Source organism: Achroia grisella, unplaced genomic scaffold (assembly GCF_030625045.1).
Source record: "Achroia grisella isolate CSIRO2021 unplaced genomic scaffold, CSIRO_AGI_Agris_v1 utg3539, whole genome shotgun sequence".
Classification (NCBI taxonomy): domain Eukaryota; kingdom Metazoa; phylum Arthropoda; class Insecta; order Lepidoptera; family Pyralidae; genus Achroia; species Achroia grisella.
In genome coordinates this window covers 95895-113838 of record NW_026712814.1, presented here as the reverse complement: position 1 = coordinate 113838, position 17944 = coordinate 95895, and the positions used below count along the sequence as shown (strand labels likewise).

The 17944-nt window shown below is 32.8% G+C and overlaps 1 protein-coding gene across 1 annotated transcript in view; it reads right to left on the bottom strand.

Moving 5' to 3' along the window:
- LOC131843881 (zinc finger protein 628-like) overlaps positions 1-1678 on the bottom strand; it is a 117998-nt gene extending 116320 nt beyond the window's left edge. Inside the window, exon 1 of the mRNA XM_059192650.1 lies at positions 1277-1678. The gene's annotated coding sequence lies outside the window, so the exon portion shown is untranslated. The remainder of the gene's footprint in view (positions 1-1276) is intronic.
- Between the last annotated feature and the right edge of the window lie 16266 nt (positions 1679-17944).

Here is a 17944-nt window from a genome sequence, read left to right as displayed (position 1 = left end):
GTTGTGCGGGTCAACTAGTCTATTTAGAAAAACTAAGTCCACAAAGTATTTCTTAATATGCGCATAGGCTTGTTACTTTTCTATTTGCCCCAATTTGAAGTCATAGAGAACTTTTTTTTAACTGAAATTTCGATCAAAGGGCGTTCAATAGCCCATTATTAAAAAAAAATGAAAGAAAAGGAATTCGAGTCGCAAGTAATAATTATAATAACACTAATAATATCCTTGGACAATTTACACAGCGCCATTTGCCATTAGGTACTAGACAATCTATCTATGTTTAATAGTATTAATTAAAAAAATATAGTCTAAAAATTTTGCGGTCGACGGCCCTTGTAACCTAGGGGCATGAAAAATAGTTTGCGTCCTATTCCTAGACCTACTGAATATACACACAAAATTTCATAAGAATCGGTGAAGCCGTTTCGGAGGAGTTTTGTTACAAACACTGTACTACCAAAATTCTATATATTTGATATAAACTTTTACTGCATTCTTATATTTATGCCTTAATCAAAAACTTTTTGGTAATAGCTATACCTAATATAGATTCTATATGAGTATCAGTGCCAGTTTTAATGACTATGTAAGTGGTTTCTAAGGACTGTATATATTTTATTTTTAGTTGGAAGAGAAACTACATGCGCTGATGGTAAAAGACATATATTTCAAAAGTGACAAATAATAGAACAATAGAAAATGAATTGTAAATATATATAAAAACATACAATAAAAGTCTAAAAAGGTGCGTCGTGCACAGCCGATTTAGTGAAAAGTGAAAATAATTTAATTGTAACTAACAAATTCTAAGCTGCAATTCCCATTTCCGTAAAAACCTAAATCCTACCTTTAATATATAAATTTTTTAATTACTGAGATACGCAATAATTTAATTACAGTAATAATATAATAAATTTATAATAATGAAGTAAATTTAAGGAGTCCCCTTTGTCTATACTTCGTGTAACCATAAAGAAGAATAGTACTTTTACATTAATACAAACATACCTAACAACATATTTATATTGGTCATATATTTAATTATAATAAATATGTTTTTAATTCTCTTCATGGCTATAGAGTGGAACTATTTAAATTTACTTCCATTTATATTCGAAAATTTTCATTAAGTTTTGAATGCATTTGTATTGCACAGTTATGAATGAAAATAAAACATTTTAAACGAAATTGGTCGCTGTAATTTCTCATACACTTAAAGCATTATGAATGTTAACTTTGCATTAAATAAAAACAGTAGTATAGATGAGTAACTAACCTTGTTTTCTTTCTCCACACTTTGAAAAGTCCAAAGACACAATAAAAACACAAACCGGCAGTTTTCTTTCTTTAAAACAATAAGAATAATCTCGTTCGAATACCGCACGATTGAAACTTTATCGACGAATTACGCACATATTTTTATATCCTTAGCCGTTACTAATATTTTTTTTTCAATTTCACGGAACAACGACCGCTGTTAAATTGCATTTTTCTCAATTCCCTGGCTGTATGACTCAGTAAAACATTTCTTTACCAGTCCTTCGAGTAAGTATTAAAAAAATAAACTGTCACCTTTTTAAAAATCGAACGCGTTTTCGACATGTCCGCCGGCCGAAATTCAAAAATGGAATTTCGCGCGTTCTCATCGACGCGTCTAGAGATGGGACTATAGTTCTTATTTGGAATTTTCGAAAATGGCTACGTTTTCATTGTTTTCAAACGATAATGTTGCGCGCACAAGCTGTTTCAACACATTATGATCTAACACTGGCCGACTCTCGATTGCAGAACATACTTATTCTAAGTCAACTTACATTCGTTCATATTTGCCTGCGGGGCGTAGGGCTGTGTTAGGTATTAGCTGTATTCTAATCCTAGGTTTCGATTGAAGATTATATATAAAACATCTGTTAATATACGCACTTTATTTAATACATGAACGATATTCACGCATCAAATAATTGTTTTAGGGAATTAGATTTACTTGGTTATATAAAATAAAATAAAATCTTGATATCTACATTATTGAATAATAAAATTTTAATAGTCATATTGTTAGCGTAAGCATTCTATCTGTAGAAATAAAACGTTTTCATTTATCATTAAATTAGTGAAGGAACGCTTCGTATAAGTTCTAAGAATAAATAATTACTAAAAGAATCAACGAAATCGGTTCAGAATTGACCAATATATTGCATTAACCACATATAAAATACTGAAAACTTACTTATTCTTGACATTAAATACAAAAATATTTAATATTTAAAACCCTTAAAAGCAATAGAAATGTTGTAACAATATATATTAAAGTAAAATAACTGCTTAATACTTACGATTAGAAATCAAATAAAATAGAAGCGCATACCAAGATTATAAAACTGATTTTATTACCCTTTTAGTTCAATTCTGTATTGTATTAGAGAAGGCAGCCCTAGATTTCGCGTAGTACAAGAAACGTCTTGCATATAATAATATGTTTTAGCCTATATTGAGCGCTTACAGGCACAGACCAAGTAACTTGCGCATGCGACTTGTTCCTTCGAGAACAGTTATTTTTTAAATAACAGTTATTTTGAGAAATTTTTAATTTATTAAAAATAACTGCAATTAAGTAGCAAAACAAGTAAATAGCTTATTGCATAATATACTTTTGATATAACATTATTTAAATGTATCGTAATACCTGCGTAGTGTTAAATATAATCCTTTTTAAAAAGGCAGCACTAGGTTTTTTGCATTTATATTCCGCGATATTTTCACTCATGACGAACTAATTCTCACATTTATATTTTAAATCTATAATTTATACTTCTATGTTGGTTCTAGACTAATTTTATTGTAATTAAACCAGCCGTTCTTTTGCAGTACATTATCCTTCTAACAAATAAATAAATTATTGTTCTCATTTTAAAAAATTTCAACAAGTAAATAATTTATGATTATTTAATAAATTTGAAGATGCTTAATATCAAATTATTGATATTTAACCGTTGTTATTTTCGTTTGCAAAATAAACCGTTATTTCGTTATTTTTAATATCTGTTACAACGATATTCGCGTCACTACTTAGTTGTATGCACCGAGCATTGGCCTGCACTGCTGCAATGCAACAACATAAAAGAACGTCGCATCGTTTAATTTAACCCAACAAATTTCCGACTCTGTCGCCTGGTGTATAAAGTCCTTTATCAAAGTTATTATTTTTAAACTTAGTTCTTTATGTACTCGTAAGTTTTTTAGAAGCAAGTTTCTTATACTTATTTCACTATGAATTTTAGCTAGGTATAGTAGTATTAGGTATAGAAAGAAATGGTCGGCCGCTGTGGGCGTAAGTTCAATTCTGGGACACGGCAAATGGTAGAAATCTTCGCCGTTAGCGCAATATATTGTGCTATAATTATTAAGATAGTTATTTCTAACGCTGTCTGTTCGCTGTTTTAATTAGAAGATATTTTTGTTATTCTTGTGAGAGCACGAACATGACTTCCGTTATTATGATGTCGCGTATGGCATTTATATTTAGACTCTTTTATTATTATATATATTTACATTTGTTTTGATGGAAAAAAACATCAGGTTTTCTTATATAATGATTAGATTGATGAATGAAACAGTTTTTTATACAGCTTAATTTTATTTTTTATTTTTATTACTCTGTACAATTCACACAGCGTCATCCAGTCCTGAGATAAGCATAGCTTGTGTTATGGATAGACTGATACAAATGCTTTTTTTTTGTAAATATATACATAATATACTTGGGCATGGGGGAAGGAAATTGTTAGTAATGTGGACTAATAACCCCATACCTGTCATACTTATGAATACAAATGATTGTACTGTGCAGGGAATCGAACGCGCGACCATCGGAAGTTAAGCACTGTGCTGAACCGCTAGACCACCGAGACGGTTGAAATGGCATGATTCTCTAAATCACATCGAAGTTCTGTTCGAGACCAAAAAAACAATCTTTTTGTCATTTATAGATCTGACAGAATCTATACTATATTAATTCTTTTTTATTTTTTATCTGCATTTTGGCGCCAAAGTTATTTAACTTTTTCAATATGGACTAAAGCAACGGAACGATATGAAAGAGTTATATTTACATTATTAAAATTAGCAAATTGATACAAATTATAATATTATATATAAAATATTCGTGTCACAATGTTAGTTATACCATACTCCTCTGAAACGACTTGATAAATTTTTATGAAATTTTATATGCATATTCAGTGGATCTGAAAATTGGCTACTGTCTATTTTTCATACCCCTAAGTGCCAAGGGCTGTCCACTCCTAATTTCTTTTTGGACAATATTTTTATTTTTTTTCACGCTAAATCCTAAATTTTCACCCTCCCACCACCAACTCGTACTTATTTATAGCGATATCAGTACTATAATTTATATAACAAAACAACGTTTGCTGGGTCAACTAGTATTAAAATAATATTAAAAGTGGGATATATAACATATATAAAGTTTTATTTGCTGAAAACATTCAAGTTCCGTTTGGAATGCGGAAAGCAAGTCCCGATAGTGCCTACTCTGATATAAACCAAGTCCAGCATTCTCTTATTTTCTGTTGCTATAAAATTGAATACCAGTGCGTGCAGATCTCTAGATAAAGTTGAAATCTAATACCTTATATTGTGAATGAATTGCTACATTTACACGCATCCTACTCATTTTACATTAACACTAGTTGTCACCAGCGACTTTGCTTGAACTTTCATCCCTTTTTACACTCCCATTATTACGGCACCTGTGGTCTAATGGTTTAGCACACTGCTTTAATTCTGATTGTCCCAGGTTCGATTCCTGGTACGGTGCGGACATTTGAATTTATGAGTATGATTTTTTATATATAACACCCAGATATAGAGTTTTCAATATATATTATGCATATATTTACAAAAAAATATCTAAGTATTTGTATCAGTTGTCTAATACCCATAACACAAGCTCTGCTCACCATGGGACCAGATGGCCCTGTGTTAATTGGGCAGAGTTATTTATTTATTTTATTGATGGCTTTTGAAATAAAAGATTGCATATATGTCTTCCTTGTAGTACAACCTATCGTAAAGTCAAATTTCATTCATATCTGTCCAGCCGTTTAGTCGTAAGAAGGTAATAAACGGACAGATGGATAGACACACTTTTATTATTTATAATATTTGTATGAATATCTATTAGTTTAACATTAATTTTCAATAGTAATTTGTAATACTTATAATTGCTAACTAGGAACCCGCACCTTACTTGCTACTATTATCATAGAAATGTCTATATTTTTTTAAATAAAATACAGTCAGGTTACTTGCTAATTTGGCAATATATAGATAAAAATTTGGAAAAATCGGCTAAATAATTTTTATGAGTTTTTCATCACAAACAAACAGAAAATCTAATTTTTATTTGTATAATAATATTCGTTTTATCCTGTAAAATTATTTATTAATTATTGCATCCCTATAGAACTCGTACAAGTTTGTTATGGATGTCACAGTTTACCGGGGAGTTAGTCAGATATACAAATTCAGTTACTTTTGTTCCACAAGTCGTTATAAGATACACGTATAATACCTATATATTAAAAAAACATCCAGACCAATACAGACATACAACATTAGTAAAATTATCGCATAACATAAAAAAAAAAATTAATTACCTCCTTTTGTCAAGTCGGTTGTTAGACTCGTACCAACCTGACAATATGCACTAATAACAGTAAAATGCGCGACCCCCATTAATTAAGTAACTGGGTAGTACATAAGAATGCGATCTGATCCCATCGTAATCCAGACAGTCCGTTATGTGGGTACGCGGTGAAGCAAACGGCAACAGTAGCCCCAATACAAACTGTCTAATCTTATAAAATCTTATCTTATTAATATTATAAACGCGAAAGTTTGTGAGTATGTGGGAACTGTGGGAACACCGCCAGTTTGACAGTTGTTTATTCGGAAAGAAGCCGGTGGCAAAAAAAAAAGTTAGGTGGGTCGAGGAATTTCAGTTATAAAAGTGTTCACTAGCTGATACCATTATAAGAATTACTAATTATTAAGTTGATAGATATATATTACGCAACTACGATGTTTTCTCTGTTTACAATGGCAATACCTATGAGCTGGGGGAAGGAGATTGTCAGTAATGTGGACTAATAACCCAGTTGCTACGTACGTACGTAGGTACTCAGTCTGGTTGGCTGGTTGAAAAAATAAATTCAGTTGAGTTTCTTGTCAGTTCTTCCCCTCCGATCTATCCCCCGTCCAATTCAAACGGGGATCGATATATAACTCGACTCAGGCCGTCGTAATCGACGACCTGAGCCGAGGTTCGAACCCCTAGTGGTGCCCTCAGACTAAAGTCGTATCCGTCAGGCAGGAGTTCAGCCGCTCCATAAGTCCTTCCGCGGGTTTGGAGTGCCATCTGCACTCGCCCCCTAACGTCCGATGAAGCTGTAAAGGCCAGCTGCGGCCAACAGCATTAGAGTAGTCCGAAAAAAATGTCAGTTCTTCTCAATTGAATCTGTATACTGAGACGATAGGAAAAAATATAATACAAAAAATTTGACGTTCATAAGAAACTAAACATGAACAAATAATTTTTGATTTGATTTGATTTAATTTTGTCGCGAATTGTAGTTTATTTTTATTACAAAATACTGTGACTAGTTTGAACTACTGCTGTATAATTTTCACCACTGCCGTGTAGATGTATATAAATAGGTGCGCACGCGCAGAACTGGTATCGGGACAAAGTTGCTAAGTTATTAGATTTGTCTTAGACTACATACACTTAAAATAATTTATACGTGTAGTTACAAAAGCAAACTTGATAGGTACCTAATAATATTAACTGGATTAGAAATTTTATGGCCTTTTGTGTTTATGTAAGTTTTTTTAATTAACTTTTTTTTAACATTTTTTTTTATATCATTTGTAATATATGTGGGATTGGTATGTTACGGAATGACTGTGTTAACTGAATGATGTATGCATGAATTGGAACATGAATGACGAGAGAATGAATATATAAGTGAAAGGAAACGAATGAACGAGTGAGTTGAATGAGGAACGACGACTATTTCTTGCTGGATATCAGTGCTTTTATTGTAATACATATCTAATAAGAGAGAATTTCTGCGTGTAATGAACTTAATTTTCAAATTCGCAACACACAGAAATTCTCTTTTTTCGACTCCCCGGACCTACATACATAATTTCTATATTATTTTGTTTGGTATATATTGTCACTAAAATCTTCTATAATTTAAAAAAAAGGAATAATACTAGAGTAATCTTAATTAAAATAAATGACATAAGCACTTTTGCATCGTCTTTTTTTATTCTACCACTCATTCGGAACACAGGCTCATCACAGGAAGAAGGAGCAAGAAAATTGCGTGTTGTTCTTTTAAATAATTTATGTTCTAAGTAAATATACTAACAAGGATTAGGCATGCGATAATTTAAAATAGTTAGGTTTGTAATCTTAAATATACACTTTAGATTGTTTGTTGTACATGAAATTTAAGTACAATCTGAATATATTTTATATGAATATATTACCTTATAATGTCTAATATATACAAATGAGTTGTATTAAAATTATATATGTTTATTTGATTAAAGATTTTTCAAGCTCATTTAAAAAGACCTGAATTCCTTGTCAGTTCATCTTTGCTCGAAACTCTACTAGAAAAGTACACAAAACCTCGATTTGACTTATTAAAACTATATGTATGTAATCCTAGTTGAATAAATATATTAGAATAACTAAAAGAAATTGTAAACCCATTGAAAAAAAACGTATATTGTAGCACGGTGGATATCGTTTCAAACAGTGTAGCATTATATATGATATGATGACCTATATAACATAATTAATCTATTTAATGTTTGTGGTTGTTGTGCTAATTAAAACGCGTATATTGACGGGAGTTTCTAACTTTATTAAAAATCTATTTAATGTGGAGAATTAAACTAATGAAAGGGTTTCAAATGTTGATAGAAAAATTACAAGTGTAGGGACAATACAAAACAGCATTATAAAACTAACGATTGCTAACGAATCTGCATATATAATTAGTTTATAATAATAATAATAATAATGCCTATGTCCAGCAGACAATTCACACAGCTCAGGACAATTCACACAGCGCCATCTAGATCTAAGTTAAGCTAGCTAAAGCTTGTGTTGTGGGTACTAGATAACTGATAAATACATAGAAAATACCCAGACCGATACAAACAATCATACTCATGAATACAAATGTTTGTGCCGTGCGAGAGATCGAACCCGCGACCATCGGACGTAAAGCGGTGTGCTAGACCGCTAGACCACTGAGGTCGTCAAGAGTTTGGAAGATAAATTTAATGTTATAAATGGAAACAAATGTCAACGAATCTGCATATAGGCTGGGAGACTAATTGCATGATATAAAAGGATCATAACTGTATAAGACCATTTAAATTAGCCAATTATAGCAAGAATAAATCAACACCAAGAAAAATCTAGCTCGTTACATTACTGATATACGTGTCTCTAATCTACCTAATAAGTTAGATTTTTCTTTGAGAAAAACATGGTAATAACGTTAGATGATGTATGGATTATTGCTCTACTTCATAATGAATACAACATAACGTCTTAGATGCGTATTACATTATCATGTAGAGGTATATTCATACTAGCTGGGCCAGTGGTTTCGCACGCGTGAATTTTATAGCCTATATATTCCGATGTATAAGCTATATTCTGTAAAGTTTTATTAAAATTCGTTCAGTAGAGTTTGCGTGAAAGAATAACAAACATTCATAGTCACAAACTTTCGTATTTATAATATTATTAGGATTATTAAAATATACTCAAAGTGTAATTCAGAGACAGTGATGCTAGATTTATTCGCCATAAGGCGAAATTTGGGGGTCAAAAAATAAATTGAGGAGATTTATAATCAACCGCCTCCATACGGCAGTAAAGCTTTTTCGTGACCGAAATATCCTAATACATCGATATGGAACTTTCAATTCAAAAAGAATAATACTCGTAACATAAAAATATGTAACAATTTCTATCGGACGATATCAAGAAGTCGGAAAGGCCGACCTGGACTAGATACAAACCGAAGAAAGTGTAAATCTATGCAAGAGACATACGTCCATTTTTTTTCTACTTCAGCATTCAGCATTCAGCAAGAAAAAAAAATGATGAAGAAGCTGACTTTATTGCCAGATTTTAACAGAAGCCAGCTGAACTGAGCAGTAGAGATAAAAAATGAAAAAGTGCGTAAGAGGCCGAATGCACTAAGTCATGTAGAGCTACAATCGTGGCACATATGACAGCGCCGGCGACACTTCGTTTTTACTTCAAATACCTTCATAGGCTGTAAGTAAATGCATTCCGACGCAAAACTAGTAATGACACTTGCGCGTACGCAACCACGTGCAATTGTGACTTTATTGACTCCGCCGCTACATAGACATCCATTCTTAAAGACATCCCTGACCTTAATTACAGTTTACTGTTGTTGTATGTAGCTAATCAAAAATGTATTTTTTATTCTAAATTTGTATTTAAATTTATAGTTCTTTTATTCTATACTAGCTACTCGCCCCGGCTTCGCACGGGTGTACATATATTATATATATAAAATAAACCTTCCTCTTGAATCACTCTATCTGTTAAAAAAATCGGTTCAAAATCCGTTGCGTAGTTTTAAAGATTAAAGCATACATAAGAACGGACATTGCGATAGCGACTGATTTTGTTTTATACTATGTAATGACGATTTTTTTACATACTGCATTCTGTTATATCAATAGTATTACCAATATATATTCCAAGTCTTTTTCTATAGATTTATTTACCTATACACAAATAATATAAAACTAAAAAATAAGGTTTAAACTACAACGACTGTTAATAAGGTTTGATATATTCAGTTTTGTAAGCGTGTAGGTTGCTAAACTGGATGATGGGGGAAAGGAAATAAAAAAAAACTAGAAGTTCATTGGTAACACCTAAAATGCCTGGCATGTAGTAATGTTTTTCTTAATTTGAATTTGTTTAATATCTGTTGGCTCCTGACCTTTGAAAAAAATTGTCATGAAACTACATTTTTATATAGCACTAGCTGAGCCGGTGACTTACGAACTCAAACGAATATATTCGTAGGTACGAAGTTTTATAATGACAAACCGTTTGGTTTAAAATAAACATCGAATTTTCAATGAAGCTTACCGCAATATATCAAACTTAACCGCACCCAAATCGGTTAAATCGTTTCTGAGGTTAGCCCGCACAGAGGCACAGATAGACAGATAAAAATTTAACAATCACACTGTAATTTAATAATCATATAATACATAGTCATAATTTAATAATTTGATGTCCATAGTGCTGTTTTTTTATACTACGATGGTGATAAACAAGCACACAACCCATCTGATGATAAACGGTTATCGTAGCCTATGGACTCCTTTAACGTCACGTGCACGTTGTCGACCCTTAATATTCTACTGGAATAGAACGTAGTGTTGTTCCTATATATAAGCGACGGTTACCACTTACCATCAGGCTGTTACCTTATTTGCCATATGAATTACTTAAAAAAAGACCCAATTGTTTATGAAAGTTTTCTTTAACAATCTGCAACATAATAAATTAGTAGAAACAGCTAATGTAAATTCAGAATGCAATCCCATTTACATATATAAAGCATTCTACAACAGCATACTTGCAGCCGCTACGTGTAATTAAATGAGCCATCAATATTTCGAAACTATCATGTCATAAATTTCAGGAACGGTAGGCGTAGCGCGAGGCATTTAATGCGTTATCCACTGTTCGCCATATTGATGAGATTTTTTCGCCACCCGACCCCACAGTAGCGTAATTGAGCGTTGCGAAAACTATCACGCTGGTAAATGATCAACCCCTACCCTCCAGTTTTCCAACATGGCGGCAATCAATAATTTGGCTGGGCAATGACTGCGATGATTTGGGCATGCGCACTAACACCTACACAGTCATCGTCAAAATCTGAACTTGACTTGGCGAAAACGAAAGTTGGAGGCGAATGTTTCTATGCCATTCTTGGCATTCGATACAGCGTAGGTGCGTAGTATGCACAACTTACATATGACGTCGATAACATTTGTAGTAATTGTGATGATTTCGTCAAGAAAAGAATTAATTTAGGTTTAAATCGGTCTTAGAAAGCTAATGACGCTATTTTTTATGACTACAATGATGAATTTAAAACTCTTAACGATAAAAATCTTATAAGCAATAATTTAATCGGTGTGAAAGAAATAGATAAATGGTCTTAATACAGGTGTAAGCGAGACAAAAATCACACAACCATTTTATTTCTAGATAACGTTGTTAAACTACATTCTTTTCATACGAATTCACACAAATTTGTCATTACTGTAAAAGAATCGAATAACGGTGATTTTTCAGTTGAAGCTGAATTACTTATAACGGAAACTAGTTTCAAAGAGGAGAATAGTATTATAATTTTGTATAAGTGCGAGCGAGACATGGGCTATGTGCCCATTATACGAGAGGGATAGAAAGATTACCGTAAATATATAGAATTATGTTTCTAAATAATATGTTAATATTAAGAATTATAAATCTGAAAATTAAATAATAGAAATTTAATAAAGACTATTCTTACCTCTTTAATAGATTCCCAGTAACTCCAAGTTGCTTATTTGTATGTTCTTTTAATGGATCTCTTATTTTCTCTTGTCGTTCTTATTGTTACGTCGTCTTTTAATATTCTTCTTGTTCAGCTATTAGTTCTTCCAGCTTAGTAATCTTCAGTACTTCTACTAATTTATCTCTTTCTATATTGTCAGTTTATTGTTTGTCCTTGTTTAATTTAAGCCCGTTTAATTTTACTACTCATATAAAACGTTATAGGTATAGAAATAACATAATAACTTATTCTTAACTTTAATTTACTTTAATTTTGTACTATTAAAGAAATCTAGAAATTATTTCAACAGGTAGGTAAAACTGGGTAAATTTAGATTTTTTTGTAGCTTTTTTTAGGAATTTTATCTTACCTTTTTACTATTAATTTAAGGCCAATTTAAGGCACGAGATTTTTTTTTCTTAATTTGTTTTCATCTCCCAATCAGAAACGGTTGATGAAATTGGTCGAAACACTTCCAAAACTTATATGCCAAATGTCTCCAATATCACTTAGCCTTAACAGTTAGGTCCAGAGTTAATAATTAATTACTTTCACTAGATATATAATATATAGAGTCTGTGTATAAAAATCAATATAACTTAATCAAATAGTTCCAAAAATAACCAGTGTTGTTTAAATGTACTTAAAGAACGTAAACGTTTAAATTCTCTTTTCTATTGTTTCCTTGTAATAACGGTTGATATAAACTTAAAACTTGTTCTATTGCGAAAAAACGTGTTACTTTATCGTCAAATGGCGGATGCTATTATTAATTTAGCTAGATTCCCCTGTGCTATGAAATCTTTGCTATTTTATGCTTCCTCCGCATTTAACTTATTAGTAACTTCTAGAGTGCCATGATCGTCTAGCACTTCTATTCATCGATGTTCTGCTTCTTCTTCTTCTTCCTTCTGTTATTCAGGATGCTCCTCCCGGATGGTCGTGGATGTTACAGTAGCCCGATCACAACAAATCCGAGTTGAGCCACCCTCAGTTGCCTTAACACTAGTTTACAGTTTGTAAGAAATGAAACCGGTTGTTGAATCTATACTAAGAGTTCAAGTGTTGCTGAATATTGTTTACAATGTCACTTAACTAACTATTTGATTATGTGGGAAACTGATAAGAGTCTATTGCATAAAACTATCTCGTGAATGTGACGGCGGGCGACAGCGGCGGTCCGGACGCATGCGCGCAATTTTGAATTTCGAACCAAAAAATTTGGTTTTTCGAATTTTAATTTGAATTGTTTTGTTTGAATGTATTAGGCCGTTTGTTTCTTGTCTTAAACTTTGTTCTTGCGGTGTTTTGTTGTTTTTAATAGGCGCGGTGGCTTTTTTCGCGCGTTGCGTAGGTGGTATACACGCGTCGACCTGAGCCTCGCCGGTCACACTGATGTTGGAAGGTTGCATTGCTGCAATGGGCCTATCCCCATGGCAGGGTGTGAGTTGACCCCTGCCTCCCAAACTCCCGGCCCATCCCAATGACTCGCGTGCACCTCGAAATCATCAAATAATGATTTTATGTGTTTATTATAAAACTCAACGCAGTGTTCTATGCGTGTGTGATTCAGGAGGTACTCAGCGTTTGATTCGTTAACTGATTTTGCGTGTGTGTGCATCCATGATTTATTCAATCTTATAATTATAAGTAGTTAGAGCACTAAAATTATTAAATAATATTAAAAAAACGTCTTCCACTCAATACCTCACCTGTTTCAGCCACCAAGCAAGATCGCAAGAAGGTTTCAGTTGAAGATTGAGAAAAGGCAGTGAAATTACAGCATAAGAGACATAACATCTAAGGCCTCTGAAATAACAACGCTTCAGTTTTATCACAAACGTTAGCTGATAACGTGATATCCGATTTACTATTCAAGTATATAGCCGTCTTTACCATTTACTAGCAAAAAACCCTTTCAAGACGAAAAGTCTTATCCAATCATGAATTCTAGTATATACATAGTATTTGGGATGGAGAAGCACCTTCTATCCTGTCCATATTGTTAATAAGCTAATACCAGAATGAAATAAATACTAATTTTACATGTAAAATAATTTTGTATATTTTTTCATATTTTTTAATTAATTTTATATATTATCAGTTCTTAATTAAAAACTGTCAGCTGTCATCATTATAACCGTTATTTTATTTCTACATTCATGAAATATTATTATATATTATTGTATATTATTATACTCATAAACATCACTAAGTATGTACAATATGTAATATATGCATATAAACTATATTCGTTTGTTTCTTCATTATCATTACATAGTAAGTCGCTCTCGCTGTCTGTCCGTCCCTATTTATGGTTAAATCTTTAAAACTACGCAACGGATTTTGAAGTGGTTTTTTTGTAATAGATAGAGTGCTTTAAGAGGAAGGTTTATTTATATAATACATGTACGAAGTACGAAGCCGGGGCGAGTAGTTAGTTTTAGATAAAAGGTAGCCTATGATCGCCCTCTTAACAATTTACACGCTGTCAACATGCAGCGTAACGGACAGATAGATTTTCGAAATCATAATATAACTAAACAGAAAATATAGGAAATTTTGTCATGCAAAGAATCTTATAGAAAATAGCGATTTCTGTTAAACTAACATTGGATTTTGTTAAAACTACTTTACTTACGTTATATAATATATATATGCCATGTGTATGTATGTACTTATATACTATGTATTATATTTAGGTATGTATGTATTTCAATGTTTGTTCGCAGCTTGTGACACTCACCCTCCTAGGGTCGATGACCCGTGATGCTGTTTCGCAATTGAATACTGTCCAGGATAAAGCCACTTCGTAGTTACAGTTGCCCTATAACTAGACTATTCATTGGACAACAAAACTCAATACAATTAACATATTACAACTGGCCAAATTAAATTCATATAATCGAGCTGAAATTTTTAAATATAAGTAATAACAATAATTTAAAAGGCATTTGAAACTAATTAATTGTATATTTTACAATTGGCCGATTAGATTTAAGAAAAGAAGCTACCAGAATTTATTTCTTTTAAATACAATATAAAAAAAAACAATCTAGGACCGTAAAGTTTGAAATTAGAATAATTTAAAAATATTCCAGAGTAATAATGATTAATGTCTTTTTATAAACGAAGACAATGGCTGTATGGGCTGAGTCTTTGTGTCTTACCTAAACTATGAAAATATGAAAAGTAATCAAGCTTGCTTTGTAAGCTGTGTTTCAGTGAACAGTGAAATTACAGGGTACAGCCATGACATCTTAATCCATGGGAATGGGACCTATGAGTGGAACCTCTGGATTACATGATGTCGTGACATCTAATGTTGTTCGTGTATTAAGGTGATAGTTACCACTTACCATCAGATTACCATCATTATTGTATTTATAAGGTATAACCTACATCTTACTAATGTTATGAACGTGAAAGTTTGTAACTATAGATGGACGGTTTTCTAATCTTTTACGCAAAAACTACTGAATGGATTTTCATGAAACTTTACAATAATATATTAGAATAACACGTAGGCTATCAATTCTACTCGGGTAAAACCGCGGGCACGGCTATTGTTAAACATTTTTCCTTCATTCTCTATTTTGGATTAGAGATAAATGGAGAATATACAAATACAATCCTCTCGATCTTAACCTCCTCTTAGATTGTGAAATGAACTATGTGCTGAGGTATTCTCGAGCGACATGATGGGGTACAGACATCATGAAATACAACATGGGGTTCTTCAAGAACGGTACATTAAGGTTTCTTAAGAGTCAGTAATAGCCACATAACATCTCTGGTACCATACCGTAGCCTACGGACGCTGGAACAGCGTCCGTAGGCTACGGTGTCTACGTGTTTACCATCAGATAGGCCGTATGCTTGTTTGTCATCGTCGTATTACATAAAACCTCCAAATCTATATTCGAGAAAGCATTATATTAAAATTCAATTTAACCGATTTCAAAGATAACAAAGGTATTTGGCGACAAATATCATACATAAAACTCAGTCCTGTAATTCATTAACTAGTTAATCATATATTCACATACAACTCGTTAAGTGCACATTCGCTGATGGGCGGTTTCGAATCCGCACTCGTTACACGCGACAAATAATCCCTTAGCTTATGGGGTGCGCAAAATTCTCTATGTCACTATTAACTGCAGAACACAAAGCCTAGCGTACTGTCAGCAAAAAACATGCATACTTTTTGATCAGCAATATATGCATTATTTTTTACAAAAGGACGATGAACTTACGGTCAGCCTGATGGTAAGCGGTTACAGTAGTTTATATATATATCCACATATATCGAATGATCACGCACAAAAAAACTAATAGATGTATGTATGTATGTTTGGTCGCATATGTATGTGTATATTTTTTTAAGGACGAGAATGGAATGGTACACCCACCTGCGCCAACGGTTTAACTGGCGGGGCACCAGCGGAGGATGATAAGATGAGCATGAGAGCAAATCAGATAGCCCATCATGACAATTTCACCAAGCAGTTATAACGATGGTTTGCAGTAGTAATGGGGTCCCATTGCAAGCAACGTAAAATATTAGGTTAATCTCCATGCGGTTCCCCTAGAAATGATGACGACAAATTCCTGGTAAATTTGTCACGATGGACACCAACTAAGCTAACCTCATGTTCATCCTCCACTGTTGCCCCGCATTATAATATTTTATCATATACAGATATATATTTTTTTAAACTACATAGGTGGCAAAAAAACATACGGCCCATCTGATGGTAAACGATTACGGTACCCTATAAGCGTCTGAAACAAAATAAAATTTGATTGTATAATTGTATATATGTATAACATTTATTTGAAAAGAATACGAGCTGAGTTTCTTGTTAGTTCTTAGGATCTCGAAATAATTTCGAACTGACGGTAGATTTGACATATCATAAGAGTTTGTAATAGACCTACATGAATAAACACATTTTGAAATTGAATTTGTTTAAATATGGACCTCACCCTGTTTATGTGGACCGTACCTGATTTTCATGTCACTCGCATAAAGCCCCATGGAAATATACCTGGACATAAAAATTATCAGATATTAATATATTTATTATCAATGCCTGAATTTAACTATTCGTTTTGTTTAATCTTACTAATAATATAAATATAATAATTTGTGAACATATTCGGACGTATGTTTGTTACTCAATAATGCTTAAACGGCTCTATGGATTTAGAATAAAAATTAGTATATATATAACAATAAATAATAATAAAAAGTCTGGACAATTCATGCAGCGCCATCTAGTCCCAAGTTAACGAGAACTTGCGTTATGGGTAGGTACTAGACAATTGAAACAAATACTTAGATTTTTTTTGTAAATAATATACATAATAAAAACTCAGGCCGATACAAACAAATATACACATGAAAACAAATGTACACTATTGTACTGTACACACTGTACTATGCGAGGAATCAAACCTGCGACCATCGGAAGTAAAGTGGTGTGCTAAACCGCTAGGCTTTGCTTTCGCCAGTAACGGACAAGTTGAAGATTAATATAATATATGTAATATAAGAATATTTGTAAGAAAGTGGTATATAGGAACGTCGATGGTTATAAGGGCAAAGGAAGGCATAAAAGAGATGGATGAACTGTGAAAAAGATAGATAGATAGAATATACTTTATTTGTAACACACAGTAAAGAAAAAGGCATAAACAATATATTAAAGGACAACATGTATCGACGATAAGGCAAGAAGGAGAGTAAGTAAGAAAAAGACTGCGAACAGAGATGAATTGAAGAGAAAGACATATTACGCCGACCCCAAATGAATGGGATAAGGAAGAAGCTGATGATGATGAAATTTATAGTAGCACGTATTCTGTCTGTGGAAAAAACGAAAAAAAATGTTACATCGTGTGGGCAGTCAGATAGTTTACCAATCCTATTACATATAATAAAACTTTCATTATTAACAAGTGCGAATAACTATTCTTCTGTGGTTATTAATAAATTTTAATGTCCATGCAACGGTACCATTTCATGCCGAATGCATACGGACATCAATACATCGTAATTGCAGGCAATTTCAGGTGAAACGGCTAGTATGCGCTATAGGCTATGCCTAGACTTTTTGTACACCTATCTCTTTCTACCAACTGCGCAGACTCGCCGTCATCGTCATGATGACTCCCCAAAGGGGGTCTGCCCCCCCAACCCGGTCACCCCCACA